Below are 6000 nucleotides of genomic sequence, written 5' to 3'. Positions count from 1 at the left end.
GCTGCCTACCGAAGCGGCCTTTTCTGTTGCTTTTAAAAGAAATTAGTTCTTGTTGTTTGCCATTTTTTGAAGGTGGTGAGATGCTGTGTGTCCAAATTGCTGGTATTGATGTTAATGGTGCTTTAGTTAAGTTGTATTATCATTTTCATTATGTTATTTTTTTTTCTATGCTGTCTCGAGAGCCATTCTACATGGAGCTGTGACAAAGAAATAAAGCAGCAGTGGATGTGCATGGAATGAACAGTCTTGTCAAAGGCCAGGTTCCTCATGCAATACAACAAGATCCTTTCCATGTTTATTTGGATTTTATTTGTTTTTAATCTAATACAAATTTGCCAAAATTTGCCAAAGTTTTTAATCTAATACAAATTTGCCCAAAAGCAGCTATTTAAACCTTGGATGAAACTAAGGGGGAAAATGAGTTTTAGTTTGGCTTTAATATTCACCTAGCCGGAGGAGTTAGTGTGTAGAAATGCATCCCAAAATGGAAACTTTATCCCTACAATAAAGCTACTTTTGTAACAGTCCTTGAAGGTGCCCTTTGTTGTGATATAGGCATACTGCGCCCCCTGGTGAGTCTAACTGGTTGTAACATTTCTATTTACTGGGCTTGAAAAGGAACTGAAACTAATACTGCTTTTCAGTGTTGGGCTTCTGATGTCAAGTTAAATCAAAGTGAATTATTTTTTGCTTTTCAACATATGTTTGACTCTGGCAGTGTATGGCTGATCTGCCTGCCTTGTTAAGTTGTGTATACCTTTATCTTTCTTTGTGTAGGCATTTATCACTATTGCTATCTCTGATCAAGTCTGTAACATCTGCCAATTGCAACTGGTCATTCCCAAAAACAGAGTGATACAGACAGCAGATATAAAGCCTCACTAAGGGCTCCAGGTCTGGGTCCTGAAGAACACACAGCTGCCTGCTGTTTCCATTCTGGTTTTCTCATTCTGCTCTCTTCTATGTCAGTATGCTTCACAATCCCATAGATCTATCAGTTTATGGGTATACTCCACTGGTACAATCTTTGTCAGGGACAGAGTGGTAGTGCACTTCACCCTGGATAGCTGTGTGCAAATTTGCCACTTTGGAAGGTGAATACTGAATCTTTGTGCTGTGAATGCTCAAAGACTGTACATGAAGTCATCTCTAAAGGCTGAAGAACCAGGTCTGCCATAATGCTTTCAGATTTCTAGTTTGCTAAGGCAGCTCTGGCTAAATATAGAAAAAGGCTGAAATGATGTCTCCCAGAGTAGAATGGCGGCTCCTGGGAGTAGCAGAAGTGTTCTGGGCTTGGAAGAACTCCTCTTAGGCCCATTCAGCAAGTGCCAATAAGTACAGGTGTAGGACAGTAAAAAACTTCACACAGATCCCACCCCTACAACAAGTCTGCCCTGCGTTATTGCACCCAAACCATTTTTTTTTTTTTAGAATCGAACTATTAGCGATCCCTGCAATCCCAGGTTGCATCCACTTGCAAGAGAACAGCTGGACAGGAGGCACTTTATTTACCTCCGTTTTCCTTTTTAAAAATTTTGTGACTTACATCTGCGTAGCTATGCAGGTATAGATGGTTGTATTGTGAGACATCAGCATGGCTGTGTGGTTTCACTTGTGCATGCCTGCATAACTACGCATGGATGAGAAATATTTTTTAAAAAAAGAGAAATGTCTCCTTGTGAAGGTGCAACAGTGTTTTCTGCAATTGCTGCCTGCACGGATGCATGTGAACACAAAAACAGGAAAATGAGTTACTTTATCCCAACTGCAACCTGTTATAGATTTGCTAGGTGGAAGGGGCCTTAGAGTGGAATGATTGTCTCTGGAACCAAATAAACCTGTCTGGGTCTGGAATGATGGTCTCTGGAATCAAACAACCCGCTCTGGGACTGGAAAAATGCCCCGTCCGGAGTGGAGTAGCAGAACAGTTCTAGGACGGGAATGGCAGCCCCTATGACAGCATGCTGCAACAACCATTGGTCAAATGCCTCCCATGGAAATAGAACGAACAAGGCCAACAAAGCCAATATAGAACCAGGGAATCCCAGCAGAATCACAAGCCAATATGGCAAGTCCAATTGAATTAATGTCAAACCAGAGAATCCTGGAAGAATGTAAACAAGTTGAAGCACTCTTGCAAGCTCAACAGAACCAGTACCAATCCACCGAAACCCAGAAGAACCAGGGACAACCAGGCTGACCTGTAAAACACTAACATAGAAACGTGCACTAATAGCAGTTCTCCCTGACATGCAATCTCATTTGCCTGTGCAATAGTCCCCCTAATAGTTCCCCACCACTGTGTAGAAACTCCCAAACAGTGAGGAGGAACTGAGCTGCCTGGGAGAATTCCCCCTGCCAGGCAGCCCCTTATCTGCACAGAACCAATATGGTAGTCGTGTGGCCACACAGCATATAGGGAACATTGCCTGTGACATCAGCCTTATTCCCCCCTCCCTCCTATTGCCTGGGAAATGTTCAAAAGCTTTAAAAAACTGCCTTGGTCAGTTTAAATTACTGCCTCTAGATATACCTGAATATATCCAAATATATTGGATAGATTCAAGACTGGATTTACAAGGTTTGCCTGAGATTTGCCAATGTGTATTTGAATGTGTAGATGCTAAAAAAACAAACCCCAATACCCTGGAGGCTGGAGGCATGGCCAGTGGTGAAGTCGACAGTGGTGAAGCTTCCAAACAGGCTTTGCCTTCTGGAACGCTGGCACCTGGGGCTTGGGCTTGTGCCACCCTTTTGGATGGCATAAGCCCATGGAGTCCAATGGAGGGCTTATTGGTGATAGGGAGGCTATTTCTGTTTTTTTGCCTCCCCAAGAGGGGCGCTGGGGGCTCTGGATTGGGCCACCGGTGAATTATCCAAAAGAAATGGGAAGAGATCTATGAGAATGAATCAGTCCTAAGAGACATGGAGTATAAAGAGCAGCTTGAGGGATCTGAAAGATGAAAAAACAGGGTGGGCAGTAGTAGAAAAACTAGCTTTCTTAAGCCCCTGGGAGCTTATCAGTTCCTGGAGGAAGAGGTTTGGGGAATAAGATTTCCCAAATGCTTCCCCCTCCCATGATCCCTTGCAGCTTGTTGTCCTTTATTTGATCACTATTAAGATGTTCATGCAGATGAAAGTACCTCCATTCAAGACGCTTACAAGGAAGGAGAATCCTTTCAGATCACAGTTACTCTGCCACATCCTGACCAAATTAAAAAAAACCTCAATTATTTGTCAGTGCAAATGACTGAAGTGCAATCATAGAATTGCAAGTGAAAGGCTCCTCCACTTTCCTGTGGAAGACATGGTTCACTCTGTTTAGCCGTTGTCCTATTGCCTGTGACGCTATTGAAAGACAAAGAGGCATAGCAGAAACAATGGTAATACGTGAGACCGACCAAGGTGAAAGGCAACTCTAACGCTCATTCCGCACATGCAGAATAATGCACTTTCAAACTGCTTTCAGTGCTCTTTGAAGCAGTGCGGAATAGCAAAATCCACTTGCAAACAGTTGTGAAAGTGGCTTGAAAACACATTATTTTGCCTGTGCGGAAGGGGCCTAACAAAGCAAGGCAAGAGAGGACAAGGACATAGGCAGTGTAGAATCAGCTCTTAGTCTATCAGAGCCATGCCAAACATAAAATAGTTTACTCCAAATAAAAGTTGATCAGTGGCAAATCAGGGTGCTATCTGAATGGGAGATTTAGCACATTTTAAAAATGTTCATAGCTGTTAAAGATACTCCCAGTTGTAACAGCCTGAAGTTTAGGTGAGTGCTATGTAAGCATAGTGATATTCCATGTGATTTGAATTAGGCAGGTCCATCCTTCTCTGTTGTCAGCCTGTTGCTTATCATCTATCAAGATGTGCTGTTTGCAAATAAAAACCTGGGGTCTTTTAAAAAGGTCATGCATTTAATTGAATTGGGGAGGGGCATTTTTCCACCCATAGCAACCTGTGGTTTTAGAGCTGGGAAATGTGATTCCACTGTAATGGAAACAAGAAAGATCTGTCTGAACATCCTGTAACTTGCATTCTCAGAACAATCAATTGGGAAGGAGACTGCATGGTTTAGAGGTTAATTTTTGGCACTGTTGTGGCATTTATAGAGGGCTGGACTAGGAGATCCAGCTTCAAATCCCTACTCTGCCGTGGAAGCTCACTGGATGACTTGGGCCAATCACACAGCCTAATCTTCCTCACAGAATAAAATTGAGATAATAGCATGATGAAAGCTACTTGGAGTCCCCAGTGAGAAAAAAACAGGGTATAAATGAAAATAATATATAAGTAAAATCACCTTCATTTGCTCCCTCAGTACTGCATCCTTCAAGTCCACAGCCAAGCTCAAGCTGTGACTGAAGGAATACAGTGGAACCTCGGTTTTCATTGCCTTCGGTTTTCATCAATTTCGGTTTTCATCAATTTTTTTAGTGAAAAATGTGTCTCAGTTTTCATTGATTCACCTTGGGTTTCATCGATTTGCAGTAAGGTGCAGGGGTTTGTGGAGAAAAATCACCCAGACAAAGCTGTTGCAGGCCGTGTCTGCAACTTGTTTAATGACAATGTCTTGCCCCATTACAGACAAATCTTAAAGAGGCGTCAGAAACAGACCTCTTTGGACAGCTTTCTGGTGCGACATTGGTCCACTGGCTCTGAAGCTGGTCCTAGTGTTATTGTTTGTTACTGTTTTCAGCATTAAACTCTATGTTTATTCACCAAAAAATGTGTTTTTGGTATGTTCCTTGGAGTGCCTAGAACAGATTAATTGAATTTACATTGATTCCTATGGAAAAGTTTGCCTCGGTTTTCATCGGTTTCGGTTTTCATCGATTCTTTTCAGACGGATTACCAACGAAAACCGAAGTTCTACTGTAAGTTCTTACAAAAACCTTTATTTATCCCAGTATAAATGTTCTCCTTTGTTACTGACTCCAGCGCAAATAGATGCTTTTTTTTTGTTTCCTGGACTCCCAACCAGCTTGGTTCATAGGAAATTTAAACAAAAAAGTGCAGAAAATCCATAAGTAAAACTATAAGTACAATAAAAACAATGAACAAAACCTGAGAAACATAAATGTAATGGTATTTAATGAATTTAGAATGTAGGCATTGCTTGCCCCACTTAAAAGGATGAGAAAAATAGTGTCCATTGATGGAAAACTGCAGCACTTCTTAATAATTAACTGCTGATGAAAAGCAAAAGGATAATGGACAATAGTACTGAAAATGGTAACACTATGACAAAGTCAGCATGCTGCAGTATTTGTTATTTGACAGCTCTACTTTTGTGCTGGCACAACTGGAATGTGATTATGTAAAATACCAGGCTACAAGCAAGGTTTCAAAATTAGCCCAATTACTATTTCTAGCCTGCTATTGCCTGCCTGGGTGACATGTTACTTTCATTGGGTAGATAAAATTCAAGTAACGCTGAGAAGAAAAATAGGACTAAATTATTATTGTAGATGGAAAAATATATACTAAGAATACAATATTTTGTTATAGAAAAGTGATGAAAAATTGTAAAACTAGCAAAAACTGCAGAAGGAATGGACCCCAGCAAAGTAATAAACTTCTTTTCAGGGGGCTAACAGCCACTTCATCTTCTGTTTTTATTAGCAAGGATAATATTAATTTTTTTCGGCACTATTTTGGCATTTATTTTAAAGATAATCTTAATCATATTTATTCAGAATGCAACAGGACAAGTCTCTGTAATGCTATAATGCTTCTTTTTATCTGTTTAGTCATGTCCGACTCTTGGATACTCTGTAAACCAGTCCCCTCCTTGCTTCCCTGTTTGCATTCCATGTTTCGATGATATAACGATCTTTGCAGGTCAGGTAACCTTTTTTGTCACGGACCACATCAGTAATTGGGGTCCCGTAAGGGTTTCCCCCATTCATGTCATCGTTGTCCTGAATACTTTGGGTCCTCCTTCACTCTTCCCAAGGTCCTTTCTTCACGGGCAAGCAAGCGGGGGTGCACCAACAT

Source organism: Sphaerodactylus townsendi, linkage group LG11, assembly GCF_021028975.2.
Source record: "Sphaerodactylus townsendi isolate TG3544 linkage group LG11, MPM_Stown_v2.3, whole genome shotgun sequence".
Classification (NCBI taxonomy): Eukaryota; Metazoa; Chordata; class Lepidosauria; order Squamata; family Sphaerodactylidae; genus Sphaerodactylus; species Sphaerodactylus townsendi.
Note: the sequence above shows the minus strand (reverse complement) of the source record.